This window comes from Polypterus senegalus, chromosome 6 (assembly GCF_016835505.1).
Source record: "Polypterus senegalus isolate Bchr_013 chromosome 6, ASM1683550v1, whole genome shotgun sequence".
NCBI classification, from domain to species: Eukaryota; Metazoa; Chordata; class Cladistia; order Polypteriformes; family Polypteridae; genus Polypterus; species Polypterus senegalus.
This window is the reverse complement of record NC_053159.1, coordinates 10,331,223-10,346,784: the sequence shown is the minus strand read 5'-3', so window position 1 is coordinate 10,346,784 and position 15,562 is coordinate 10,331,223. Positions and strand designations below refer to the sequence as shown.

The window sequence follows — 15,562 nt, the reverse complement described above, 5'->3', positions numbered from 1 at the left end:
CATGCACGCACACCCTCGGTGCTTTCAAAACTCGTGAATTCCTCCGTGCTTGTGAGCACAGGCTCGGTGCGCGTGTGTACATCACTGGCTGGCCGGTCGGCCGGCTTGCTGCGCGAGAAGCTCCGCTCGACAGTGGCAGCAGTGAAGCCGCGGGGCGCAACAAAACAGAGCAAGATGGGAATTTACCTTCAGGAACGTGGCGGTACGGCAGAACGCTCCATTGTGGTTTCTGTATTGTTTTTTCGTCCTTTCTTCTTGATATTTTGGAGTAAATGCAGTCGCGTGCTAAAGGGATGAGACGTTCTAGGGAGTTAACGAAGCCTCAAAGTCGCAGCCCATTCGTTCGCCGTGTGTGGCTTTGCGAAAGACGCATGTGACTCTTATGATCCCTGGTGGCAGCGCGTACGTTCGGTTTAAATGGGCAAAATGGGCCACCCTTTCGAAAAGCTCTGCAGACTGTGAAATTCCTAAAGATAGAAAGTTAGGAAAGATTATTATGCTGTGGCAGGCTAGGGCCAAATATTATTACATTACAGCAGGCTAGAGCTACCAGTGTGTCATCTGCCCTCATAATGCCTTCGTCGCTGACAAATCACCAGATCCAACTTGCCACCCTGTCTGACCTTGGCATCATTAAGATGGTTTAAGTCCAACGTCTTGGGTTTGCACAAGATTTGAATGGGCAAACAAATCTTTTTCCGGATACCCCAACCATTTGCACTTTGAAAATCTGCACACTGGGAAAATTCCTAAAGACTGGAAAGCTAGGAAACATATGGCAGGCTAGAACAAAATATTACAATGTTACAGCAGGCTGGAGACACCAATCAAAATTATCAACCACAAGATCCAACTTGCCACCCTTTCTGACCTTGGCATCACTAAGAATGGCACAGATGGTTTGAGTCCTACCTGTAGGGTAACTCACAAATTAATTGGGCAAAAAGTCATGTTGCGTATAAGCCGACCATGAGCCCTTCGAATATGTCTGCATACCGGGGAAATTCCTAAAGACTGAAGGTTGGGAAAGATTATTATGTTGTGGCAGGCTAGATCCAAATATTATTATATTACAGCAGGCTAGAGCTACCAATGTGTCATCTGTACTCATGCTGCTGTCCGCATGAAGCCTTCATCACTGTCAGTCACCAGATCCAACTTGCCACCCTGTCTGACCTTGGCATCACAATGAATGCCCTCAGATGATTTGAGTCCAACCTCTTAGGCAGAATTCACCACGAGTCCCGGCACGATGAGATGTCAAGGATGCACCAGGCAAACATGGGGGTTACTCCAAGGACCTCCTCTCTGTACACCTCCTCACTTGTCCCTATCATACAATCACATAGTTTTTCTTATCAGAGCTCTGTCAATGATACACAAATCCAGAGGACACAACAGTATCATCTAGAATTGGAAATCGATGATCTGCTGTCCTTCAAGGACCATGTTGCTAAATAGATACTGTACATAGATAGATAGATAGATAGATAGATAGATATGAAAGGCACTATATAATAGATAGATAGATAGATAGATAGATATGAAAGGCACTATATAATAGATAGATAGATAGATAGAGGCACTATAGATAGATAGATAGATAGATAGATAGATAGAACACTATTATAGATAGATGATAGATCCCAGGGTAGATAGATAGATTAGATAGATAGATTTTACACCAGGGTTTAATTTGGCTTTTTACACCAGCTCTTTAAATAAATAAACACATAGATAAATAAATATATGGAGGCACACACACTATGCTGTGAACACACACTGGAATAATTAAAAAGAAAGAAAACTTCTGACTTTGCAGTCCCAGTCCCATTGAGGCGCTATACAGGCATATTGGTGTTGGTATAAAGGAGCCCCCCATACTGTATCTTGACACACTTCTGCTGATTTGTTGTCTGAAAGTCCTCAGCGTTGTTGTGTCAGAGAGAGGATGTGCAGCATTGTTGAGAATAACACTCAGTTATGTCCCCCTACTTCCTGCAGGGGGTCCTAGGTGTGTCTAAGCCTGCCCTTTTTATTTAGCTTATTGCTTCACAAACATTTGTCAAAAATAAATGCATTAAATGTTTGCGATACTCCATCTATTGGAATGACAAATGCAATACATTTTATTACTACAGATGTTTGTGGTGTGCCATCTGTTGGAATTACAAATTAAATGCACATCTCATGCCATTTATTATGGAGTTCATAAAAAGCAGTATTAATGTTTGTGCTGTGCCAACTGTTGGATTGACAACTGCAATACAGTTTAATACCACAAATGTTTATGGTGTGCCATCTTTTGGAATGACAAATTAAACTCATGTCTGTTATATGCCACTTGGTATGGAATTCATAAATAGCTGTGTTGTTTGTGCTACACTGTCTGTTAGAATAATACATGCAATACATTTTATTACTACAAATGTCTGTAATGCGCCATCTGTTGGAATGACAAATGCAATACATTTTATTACTACAGATGTTTGTGATGTACCATCTTTTGGAATGACAAATAAAATGTATATGTCTCTGTTATATGCCATTTGGTATGGAATCCGTGAAAGTAGTATTGATGTTTGTGGTGCGTCAACTGTTAGAATGATACATGTAATACATTTTATCACTACAAATGTTTGTGATGTGCCATCTGTCAGAATGATAAATGCACTATATCTTATTATATAATGCATATACTGTATATCTGTTATGTGCCATTTGCTATAGAATTTGTAAAAGCAGTGCTAATGTTGGAATGACAAATGCAATACATTTTATTACTACAGATGTTTGTGATGTACCATCTTTTGGAATGACAAATAAAATGCATATGTCTCTGTTATATGCCATTTGGTATATAATTCGTAAAAGTAGTATTGATGTTTGTGGTGTGCCAACTGTTAGAATGATACATGTAATACATTACAGATGTTTATGCTCCACCATCAGTTGGAATGAGAAATTCAACGCATTTTATTAAAGCAAATGTTTGTGATGCGCCATCTGTCGGAATGACAAATGCAATATATCTTATTACTACAAATGTTTGTTATACACCATCTGTTGGAATGACAGAGACTTAGCAACCAGACAGACATACATAGACATTTAACTGAGGTGGATTTGTGTTGTTATATGTTCAATTTTGTCTGAAATATACCCCCATAATATGGGGCCTGTTTACAGACACCAATTACCTAAATGGTATAGGGAAGGGAAACTTGAATACCCACAAGGATATAAGGAGAGCCTATAAAGCTCACCAAGTCTCCCAGGGATGTGAGTCAGCAGCTCTACCCACTTGACCCTTGTGCCAGTCCAAAATCATATGACTAATTTGTGCAATCCAAGTTGAAGCTCTCCAGGTACTCTAATTTTCCTCACACATCTCCAAAGGTGAGTTTGTTAGGTTATTTGACAATTCTGAATTGGCCTGGTCCAATTGTAGATGTACACCCTGTGATGGACTGGCACCTTGCTTTGTGCCAGAGGTTGCCGTCATCCACTTTATTCTCAGTAGGCTCTGAATTAAATGAAGCATGGCTGAGAATGTAGTATATGCAATTATTTACTGTATATGAGATATATTTAAATCAAATGATGCTTCTGGCGCCCCCTGTACTAAAGAGTTAGTAATTAACTTGAGCTAAGGAACCCCACACAGGCCATTCGGACAAGCAGGCAACAAGAATTCTGCTATAAATCCTGAAAATGTTTAAAGCCATAATTAATCTTTACACCAACCACATGTCCACTATCTGACCGCAGAGGTTCCCTCAAGGCCAATATTCTGTGTTTTTCAATCAAAATGGCATTCCTCCTGGGGTGCGCGATATCGAAGTCTGCTCCGTTTTTATGACCTGGGGTCAAACAGACACTGACTTTATTATGATTACAATTAAGAACAAGAAAAGCACTGTTGAGACGAACAGGAGGAAATATAATTAACTCGTAAAAACACCCATCATCCCCCAGTATATTTTTAAAATTCATTATCAGGAGGGCAATGACCCTGTGGGGAGCATTCACAGGCAGGAAAAAGGAGAAGAGCAGACAGTTTTGTTGTGGCCGATGCAATGAGGTGACCTCGCCCGAGTTCGCTGCCGTCTGGAATGCGTTCCACTGTTATTTTTACATTCAAATATTTGTGCTACCAAATGTGTAAAAAGGATCCAAAATTTTAAGCCATGAAGGAAAGCCTGCAGGTGTTCCCACTTCACACCGTGTAATGCTTTGTGAAAACTGAAATGTTCAAGGGGCCGTTTACGAGACTTGGAGAGCAAAAGCTGAATTAGACGAGCAGCTTGTTGGCATTAGTGATGGGCATTTTGATTCATTTTACTCATTTGATTCTTTTCACCGCCTCGCTTAATTGAATGGATTCTTTTGATTCATTTAGAGATGGAGGGTTCTTAAGGTCTTCCTTCTGACCCCCCGATCACATTACAGATATTTAATAATTCATACGTGATTTTGTAATATATAGCAGGATTTCTTAAACTATGAGTTGCAACCAATGCTGGGTTATGTGATGCCTGTTCTTAGGTCGCGCTGAGTCGTGAATCATAAAAGTTCTGAGAGTTGCAAACGGTTTGTAGAATGCTTTGTAATGGGACACCGCGGGCAACAGGATATTGGCTTACACTCCTCAGGACGACGAATGGTGGGAATCGTGGGTCACTGAGATAACAAAAGATAAAACTGGGTCACTACAAAAAAATAAGATTAAGAATTGCTGATATACGTGTGTGTTTGTCTATCTATCTATCTATCTATCTATCTATCTATCTATCTATCTATCTATCTATCTATCTATCTATTTATTATATAGTGCCTTTCACATCTATCTATCTATCTATCTATCTATCTATCTATCTATCTATCTATCTATCTATCTATCTATTATAGAGTGCCTTTCACATCTATCTATCTATCTATCTATCTATCTATCTATCTGTCTATCTATTATATAGTGCCTTTCACATCTATCTATCTATCTATCTATCTATCTATCTATCTATCTATCTATCTATTTATTATATAGTGCCTTTCATCTATCTATCTATCTATCTATCTATCTATCTATCTATCTATCTATCTATCTATCTATTATATAGTGCCTTTCACATCTATCTATCTATCTATCTATCTATCTATCTATCTAGTATATAGTGCCTTTCACATCTATCTATCTATCTATCTATCTATCTATCTATCTATCTATCTATCTATCTATTTATTATATAGTGCCTTTCATCTATCTATCTATCTATCTATCTATCTATCTATCTATCTATCTATCTATTATATAGTTCCTTTTCATCTATCTATCTATCTATCTATCTATCTATCTATCTATCTATCTATCTATCTATCTATCTATCTATTATATAGTTCCTTTCACATCTATCTATCTATCTATCTATCTATCTATCTATCTATCTATCTATCTATTATATAGTTCCTATCTATCTATCTATCTATCTATCTATCTATCTATCTATCTATCTATATATCTATCTATCTATCTATCTATCTATCTATCTATCTATCTATCTATCTATCTATCTATTATTATAGTGCCTTTCACATCTATCTATCTATCTATCTATCTATCTATCTATCTATCTATCTATCTATCTATCTATCTATCTATCTATCTATCTATTATATAGTGCCTTTCACATCTATCTATCTATCTATCTATCTATCTATCTATCTATCTATCTATCTATCTATCTATCTATTATATAGTGCCTTTCACATCTATCTATCTATCTATCTATCTATCTATCTATCTATCTATCTATCTATCTATCTATTATATAGTGCCTTTCACATCTATCTATCTATCTATCTATCTATCTATCTATCTATCTATCTATCTATCTATATAGTGCCTTTCATCTATCTATCTATCTATCTATCTATCTATCTATCTATCTATCTATCTATCTATTTATTATATAGTGCCTTATCTATCTATCTATCTATCTATCTATCTATCTATCTATCTATCTATCTATCTATCTATTATAGAGTGCCTTTCACATCTATCTATCTATCTATCTATCTATCTATCTATCTATCTATCTATCTATCTATCTATCTATCTATCTATCTATCTATCTATTATATAGTGCCTTTCACATCTATCTATCTATCTATCTATCTATCTATCTATCTATCTATCTATCTATCTATCTATCCATCTATTATATAGTGCCTTTCACATCTATCTATCTATCTATCTATCTATCTATCTATCTATCTATCTATTATATAGTGCCTTTCACATCTATCTATCTATCTATCTATCTATCTATCTATCTATCTATTATATAGTGCCTTTCACATCTATCTATCTATCTATCTATCTATCTATCTATCTATCTATCTATTATATAGTGCCTTTCACATCTATCTATCTATCTATCTATCTATCTATCTATCTATCTATCTATCTATCTATCTATCTATCTATCTATCTATCTATATAGTGCCTTTCACATCTATCTATCTATCTATCTATCTATCTATCTATCTATCTATCTATCTATCTATTATATAGTGCCTTTCACATCTATCTATCTATCTATCTATTATATAGTGCCTTTCTATCTATCTATCTATCTATCTATCTATCTATCTATCTATCATATAGTGCCTTTCACATCTATCTATCTATCTATCTATCTATCTATCTATCTATCTATCTATCTAGTATATAGTGCCTTTCACATCTATCTATCTATCTATCTATCTATCTATCTATCTATCTATCTATCTATCTATCTATTATATAGTGCCTTTCACATCTATCTATCTATCTATCTATCTATCTATCTATCTGTCTATCTATCTATCTATCTATCTATCTATCTATCTATCATATAGTGCCTTTCACATCTATCTATCTATCTATCTATCTATCTATCTATCTATCTATCTATCTATCTATCTATCTATTTTATATAGTGTCTCACATTTTCTTTTATCTATTGTGACAGAACTATTAAGGGACGTGCCAGCCACCCAACCCAACACAGACAGACGCGTGAGGCACACTTATAAAAACATGAGTGCTTTTGTTTTTTTTCACAGTCCCAATGCACAAGCAAAATATTTTTCTTTTTTCTGTCTTTCTCTCTGTTCTCCTCCACTCCTCCTCAGCAAGCTTTGTCCACCTTTCACCTGCCTCTTGCTCCAGGTACTTGATGACTTCATTTCCGGCAGCACTCCCAGATGTGGTTGCAGAACTGCCCATAAGGCCTCAGCAGCTCCTGCTGCAGCACCCCCTGGTGGCGTCTGTGGATCCCAACAATGCTGCACCAAACTCCAACTCCCATGAAGCCCTGCAGGAGTCCAAGGCACCGCTGTAACCCGGGGGGGTTGCCATCTATCGCTACGGGGGAGGTAAATCTCTGACCACGGTTGCTCCCCCGGTCTTCCCAGTGTGGTTTAGTCAAGGTAGGATGGAATCATGAAGAGCTACAAGTATCATTTGTTTTTGGGCTCAAAACCTTCAAGCAACAGCTAGGAAGCTGAAGATGATGAAGGGGAAAGTCACATTTCAGCATGACAACGAGCTAAAGCATAAATCAACATCAACAAAGCAATGGGTTCATCAAAGGAGGATCGATGTTCAGGAATGGCCCAGCCAGAACCCACCTAGACCTGTGGGGTGACCTGAAGAGAGTTATGCACACAAGACAGCCTCATCATTTAACAGATCTGGAGGAGTGGGCAAAAAATTGCTAAGTCTAGATGTTAGAACATTAGAACAATCCTGACGAGAACAGGCCATTCAGCCCAACATAGCTTGCGAGTCCTGTCCACTTAACTCCTCCATAATAACATCAAGTTGAATTTTGGAAGTTCCTAAAGTCCTCCTGTCTACCAAACTACTTGGTAGTTTATTCCAAGTGTCTGTGGTTCACTGTGTAAAATTTGCCCTTACTGAGTTTCCAGCTGTGTTCTTGATGAAAGTCACCGTCTTGATCCACTGGACTAATTCCCTTCATAATTTTAAACACTTCAGTCAGGTCTTCTCTTAATCTTTTTTTTGCTTAAACTGTAAAGGCTCAGCTCTTTTTATTTTTCCTCCTAACTCATCCCCTGTAGCCCTGGAATCAGCCTCATTGCTCGTCTCTGGAGTTTTTCCAGTGCTGTTATGTCCTTTTGTAGCCTGAAGACCAAAACTACACACAGTACTCAATATGAGGCCTCACCAGAGTGTTATAAAGCCTGAGCAGAACCTCCTGTGACTTGTACTCCACACATCAAGGCGCTATATAACATGACATTCTATTAGACTTCATAATGGCTTCTGAACACTGACAGTTGATAGTGTCGAGACCACTGTGACTCTGAAGTCTTTTAATTAGCGACGGGCGATGAGCAGGCTCTTATCAATCATGGATAATCCACTGCATGCACTGAACAGGATCATCTGCAGACAGAGGAGCAGCTTCAGTGACAGACTGCTGTCACCGTCCTGCTCCACTGACAGACTGAGGAGATCATTCCTCACCCACACAATGCATCTCTTCTATTCCACCCGGGGGGGTAAACGTTAACATCTATCTATCTGTCTTTCTAATCTTTCCTCATAACTCATCCCCTGCAGTCCTGGAATCATCCTAGTCGCTCTTCTCTGGACTTCTTCTAGTGCTGTTGTGTCCTTTTTTAGACCAAACTGCACCCAGTACTCCAGATGAGGCCTCACCAGTGTGTTATAAAGCTTGAGCAGAACCTCCTGTGACTTGTACTCCACACATCAAGGCGCTATATAACCTGACATTCAGTTTGCCTTCTTAATGGCTTCTGGCAGTTCATAGTGTCAAGTCCACTACGACTCCAAAGTCTTTTAATTTTTCCTCCTAACTCATCCCCTGTAGTTCTGAATCAGCCTTGTTGCTCTTCTCTGGACTTCTTCTAGAGCTGTTATGTTCTTTTGTAGACCAAACCTGCACCCAGTACTCCAGATGAGGCCTCACCAGTGTGTTAAAGAGGTTGAGCAGAACCTCCTCTGACTTGTACTCCACACATCAAGGCGCTATATAACCTGACATTCTGTTAGCCTTCTTAATGGCTTCTGAACACTGAGAGTTGACAGTGATGAGTCCTCTATGACTCCTAAATCCTTTAGTCTTTCCTCATAACTCATTCCCTGTCACTTGTCGCTCTTCTCTGGACTTTCTCCAGTGCTGTTATGTCTGTTAGCCTTCTTAATGGCTTCTGTACCCAGTCTGGCAGTTGACAGTGTCAAGTCCACTACGACTCCTAAATCCATTCATTTTTCCTCATAACTCATCCCCTATAGCCCTACAATCAGACAAGTTGCACTTCTCTGGACATTTTCTTGTGCTGTTATGTCCATTTAGTAGCCTGGAGACCAAACCAGCACCCATTACTCCAGATGAGGCCTCACCAGTGTGTTATAAACCCTGAGCAGAACCTCCTGTGATTTGAACTCCACACATCAAGGCGCTATATAACCAGACATTCTGTTAGCCTTCTTCATGACTTCTGAACATTGTCGGGAAGATGGCAGCACAGAGTTCACTACGACCCCTAAATCCAGACTGATAGGCTCTTACCCAAAAAGACTGAGTGCTGTAATTAAATCAAAGGAAGCTTCAACTAATTATTAGTTTAGGGGGTCCGCACACTAACGCAATCAGATTTTTCTATGATTTGTTTTTGTTCCTTCTTTAACTAAAAAAATTCTGATTTGCTTTCCTCCTTCTTTATATAGACTGAAATTTTGAAATAAAGGTAGAATAAGTTCTGGCAGGATTTCTCTTGGTTTCATTTTTTATTATCGGTGGGCAGGGCGGGCGTAGACTTTTTAATATTCTCTATAGGTGGCATGCTAAGGGGTCACAGAGTAAGTTTAATTAAACTGGCAAACTTGTGACTTTGGCGTCTTCAGTTTTGTTTTTATGCTCGTACAGTTATTAAACAATTTCCTGAAATGCTGCCGTTTCAGATTTTTTTTCTTTATGATTTTTAAATGCTAAACCATTTACAGAGGGCACTGTCTCAGGGACCTGGGTTCGCTTCCCGGGTCCTCCCTGCGTGGGGTTTGCATGTTCTTCCCGTGTCCCACAGTCCAAAGACATGCAGGTTAGGTGCATTGGCGATCCTAAATTGTCTCTAGTGTGTGCTTGGTGTGTGGGTGTGCGTGTGCCCTGCGGTGGGCTGGCACCCTGCCCAGGGTTTGTGTTGGCTCCAGCAGACCCCCGTGAACCTGTGTTAGGATATAGCGGGTGGGACGATGACTGACTGACCGACTGACTGACTGACTGTCTCAGGGTCACACCCATTAAGACTTGGCAGGGCCCCCCCTCCCCTCCACGTGGTTTACTGGAGGCAGCTTCTGCTTGCAGCTGGAAGCCCCCTTTTCCTAACTTCACCAAAACAACACCTCCTGTTTCCATCCCCTAGTCAACCCTGCACTATATCACGGAGTGAAATATGTAAAAATAACGTGCGACCCTTAGGAGGGCTGACCTGTTCAACTGGAGTTTCAAGAAGATGAGCCTTGTGGGAATTGTGCTTCCCGGTTTAAAATGGCTACAGCTTTTAAGCCAAATTACACAGAGAGGGGCGAGCTCCAGATACGGAATGCTTTTCTTACCTCTTCAGTATTTGACTTCGATCGTCTTTTTTTTTTTTACGTCAACTACCACTGTTTCTTAGCAAATGCTGACCCATCCATCCAAATCAATGGCGCACATGAGAACAAAAGAACATAAATACGCTCCTCATTGTATTCTATTTGTACAAATTCGCTGGCAGTATCCTGGGAGCCTTCCAGTCAGATGGAAGCCATTTAGACACATGCACATGTAAAAACACATCTGGTATCACATGACGGCCGTTTTGAAAATGACTCGAGGCTTCTTGATGATATATTGCGGCGCAGTAGTGCATTCCACGGCCAAGATGTTTTTGCAAGCACAAGCCAAACTTCAGAAGCGCAAGTTTTATGAACTCCAAGGAACAAACCTTTCTCCTCCGCTCTCGATTGTCCCAAGTCGATGTGTTAACAGATAGGGTGTCATGAATGTGTTAGAGAGGAAATTCACTTCGATTTCTTACCGTAGGTTTACTACTTATTATATAATCAGAGGCTTATTATTATTTATTGCCATTTTTGCCACCATTTTTGAGGGGGGGTGGGGGGTTAGCTGTCTGGTCGTTACCTTGGCAATCTTACCCATGATGCACCGGGAGCGCATTCCTGTCTTATCTGAGATTGATTTGAATAGCGGTTTTGTGATTTTATTTTGATTCCTACTATAGTTCTTTCTTAAACACTTTAACTCTTTAACTTTGTTAAATGGTGCGACTCAAACCACTTACACCTTAACACCAGCAAGACCAAGGAGCTGGTGGTGGATTTTAGGAGGCCTAGGCCCCTCATGGACCCCATGATCATCAGAGGTGACTGTGTGCAGAGGGTGCAGACCTTTAAATATCTGGGAGTGCAGCTGGATGACAAATTGGACTGGACTGCCAAAACTGATGCTCTGTGTAAGAAAGGTCAGAGCAGAATATACTTTCTGAGAAGGTTGGCATCCTCCTTACTGCAGATGTTCTACCAGACGGTTGTGGCGAGTGCCCTCTTCTACGCGGTGGTGTGCTGGGGAGGCAGCATAAAGATGAAAGACGCCTCACGCCTGGACAAACTTGTTAAGAAGGCAGGCTCCATTGTAGGCACGGTGCTGGACAGTCTGACATCCGTGGCAGAGCGACGGGTGCTGAGCAAACTCCTGTCAATCATGAAGAATCCACTGCATCCACTGAACAGGATCATCTCCAGACAGAGGAGACCCCACACTATGCGACTCTTCAATTCCACCCGGGGGAGTAAATGCTAACATTAATTTTATTGTAATTTTTTTCATTTCTATTACTATTTAATTTAATATTGTTTCTTTGTATCAGTATACTGCTGCTGGATTATGTGAATTTCCCCTTGGGATTAATAAAGTATCTATCTATCTATCTATCTATCTATCTATCTATCTATCTATCTATCTATCTATCTATCTATCTATCTATCTATTATATATAGTGCCTTTCATATCTATCTATCTATCTATCTATCTATCTATCTATCTATCTATCTATCTATCTATCTATCTATCTATCTATCTATTATATATAGTGCCTTTCATATCTATCTATCTATCTATCTATCTATCTATCTATCTATCTATCTATCTATCTATTATATATAGTGCCTTTCATATCTATCTATCTATCTATCTATCTATCTATCTATCTATCTATCTATCTATCTATCTATCTATCTATCTATCTAGTATATAGTGCCTTTCACATCTATCTATTTATCTATCTATCTAAACTCTGTGAAGTGCCTTGAGCATGGGAAAGGCGCTATATCAATAAAATGTATTATTATTATTATTATAGCTCTGTACTTTGGACTTGGATTTTTGGCTAGCAATTAGGCTTTTACTGGACTTCTTTTCCAACAGATGGACTTCTTTTCTTGTGTTCATTGTTTAATGCACAAGAAGGCTCTGCATCGGTCTGTCGTGGTGATAAAGGAACTGAGCCGTAAGGCAAAGCTCTCAATTTACCAGTCGATCTACACTCCTACCCTCATCTATGGTCATGAGCTGTGGGTAGTGACCGAAAGAACGAGATCGCGAATACAAGCGGCGGAAATGAGTTTCCTCCGCAGGGTGTCTGGGCTTTCTCTTAAAGATGGGGTGAGAAGCTCAGTCATCCGGGAGGGACTCAGAGTAGAGCCGCTGCTCCTCCGCATCGAGAGGAGTCAGATGAGGTGGCTCGGGCATCTGATCAGGATGACTCCTGGACGCCTCCCTGGTGAGGTGTTCCGGGCACGACCAACCAGGAGGAGGCCCCGGGGAAGACCCTGGACATGCTGGAGGGACTATGTCTAACGGCTGGCCTGGGAACGCCTTGGGATTCTCCCGGAAGAGCTGGAAGAAGTGGCAGAGGAGAGGGAAGTCTGGGCCTCTCTGCTTAATCTGCTGTGCCCGTGACCCGATCTCAGATAAGCAGAAGAGGACTAAAAAGCAGGCAGTGTGGTTCAGTGGTTAAGGGTTTGGACTCAAATGTGGTTCAAATCCTGACACTGTGTGACCCTTGTGAGAAAATAATTTCAGGGTAACATAGCATTCATCTTTAAGAAATAGCATAAATTATTGATAAACGGGGTGGCACGGTGGCGCAGTGGTAGCGCTGCTGTCTCGCAGTAAGGAGACCTGGGTTCACTTCCAGGGTCCTCCCTGCGTGGAGTTTGCATGTTCTCTCCGTGTCCGCGTGGGGGGTTTAGGTGCATTGGTGATCCGAAATTGTGCTTGGTGTGTTGGTGTGTGTACCCTGCAGTGGGCTGGCGCCCTGCCCGGGGTTTGTTTCCTGCCTTGCAACCTGTGTTGGCTGGGATTGGCTCCAGTAGACCCCCAGGACCCTGTATTTAGGATATAGTGGGTTGGATAATGGATGGATGGATGGATGGGTGGATGGTTGATAAACGTCAGAAACGAGATAAAGATCAAGTGAACAACAAAATGTACACTGAAATAGAAGAACTGGTTTAAGAAAAATACTGAGACGGTCAAGTAAATAAAGAATGTACCAGAAGAAAGGTTAATATATAAGGATGACAAAGAAGTCAGCAGCTGTCCTATAAACGAGAATGGACAATTGTTATATGCACAGAAATTTCAAGGGTGGTGGCTGATCTCAAAAGGTATGAGAAGAACCAGAATATAATATACAGCGGTGCCTCAGTTTGCGAGCAAAATTCAGTCCAGAAACTTGCTTGTAATCTAAAGCACTCGTATATGAAAGCGAATTTCCAGTAACACATTACATTGTCCATAATTACACTGTAACTACTATGTAATTACCTGTATAAGTACAGTGTAACTATGAGTTATTACTCGGTACTTACTGTGTAATACAAAGTAACACAATAGTTAATTACTCAGTTGTCATTGTTATTCCACAGTTTATATAATTACAATGTAACAATTTATCACTGATCCAAAACCACGTGTACTTACATAGTTACATTGTATCTGTACTTTCAAAATGTAATAAAAACATCAGGGTATGTAACTACAACTATGTATCAGACGTTCCATGGTCTGGGCAATTGTAATGGAGAATTGCAGTGATAAGTGCACAGGTTTTTATGATATTTCAAGATCTGCTTTAAATGGTGAAAACACCTTTGCAAAATGGTTAACACTTTTGTCTCACGGATCCATTATCCTAAGATGGAATTCTGTCTGGAGATATGTGTGTAAAGTTTGTACGTTCTACCCATGTCTCCCTAGGTCTTCTCCATGGGTTTTACTGCCACATCCCAGGGACATGTAGGTTGACTTACCTGGCCATATGAGTGACAGCCTGATGCCAGGAGAAAAGGTTAAGTTTCGTTTTCTTGAAATTGCGATAAAATTATTCCGTTATCTCAAGAAAACAAATTTCCATTTGCTCGAGATCGCGATAAAATTAGTCCATCATTTCGAGGAGACAATTGAAAAAAATAACGATATTGTACGTCCTCTCTCAGCTTCCGTAGAAAATAATGTTTGTGTCCATCATTTAAGAAGACGGTTAGAAAGGCTTCAGCTGTATAGGTGTCGCAATCTAAGCGAGCCTGATGCCAGGAGCAAAGGTTAAGTTTAGTTTTCTCGAGATCACGATAAAATTATTACGTGATTTTGAGAAAACAAAGTTCGTTTTCTCAAGAAATTGATAAAATTAGTCTGTTATCTCGAGAAAACAAATTTCCACTCTCTTGAGATCTGGATAAAATTAGTCTATTATCTCGAGGAGACAATTTAAAAAAATAATGATGTTGTACGTCCTCTCCCAGCTTCCGTAGAAAATAATAACGTTAGTGTCCGTCATTTAAGAAGACAGTTAGCAAGGCTTCAGCTGTATAGGTGTTGCAATCTAAGCGAGCCTGATGCCAGGAGCAAAGGTTAAGTTTCATTTTCTCAAGATCGCGATAAAATTATTATGTTATCTCGAGGAAACAAATGTTCGTTTTCTCAAGATATTGATAAAATTAGTCTGTTATCTCGAGGAGATAATTTAAAAAAATAACGATATTGCACATCCTCTTTCGGCTTCCGTAGAAATTAATAACGTTAGTGTCTGTCATTTAAGAAGACGGTTAGAAAGGCTTCAGCTGTATAGGCGTCACAATCTAAGCGAGCCTGATCCCAGGAGCAAAGGTTAAGTTTTGTTTTCTCGAGATTGCGATAAAATTATTCCGTTATCTCAAGAAAACAAATTTAAATTTGCTCGAGATCTGGATAAAATTAGTCTATTATCTCGAGGAGACAATTTAAAAAAATAAGGATGTTATCTCAAGAAAACAAATTTAAATGTCCTCTCTCAGCTTCCGTAGAAAATAATAACGTTAGTGTCCGTCATTTAAGAAGACGGTTAGCAAGGCTTCAGCTGTATAGGCGTTACAATCTAAGCGAGCCTGATGACAGGAGATAAGGTTTAGTTTAGTTTTTTCGAGACC

The 15,562-nt window shown here is 39.7% G+C and overlaps 1 protein-coding gene across 1 annotated transcript in view; it reads right to left on the bottom strand.

Annotated features, from left to right (window-relative positions):
- The window catches only part of LOC120530784 (nck-associated protein 5-like), a 746,735-nt gene extending 746,411 nt beyond the window's left edge, over positions 1 to 324 (bottom strand). Inside the window, exon 1 of the mRNA XM_039755382.1 lies at positions 187 to 324. The gene's annotated coding sequence lies outside the window, so the exon portion shown is untranslated. The remainder of the gene's footprint in view (positions 1 to 186) is intronic.
- Positions 325 to 15,562: the final 15,238 nt, after the last annotated feature.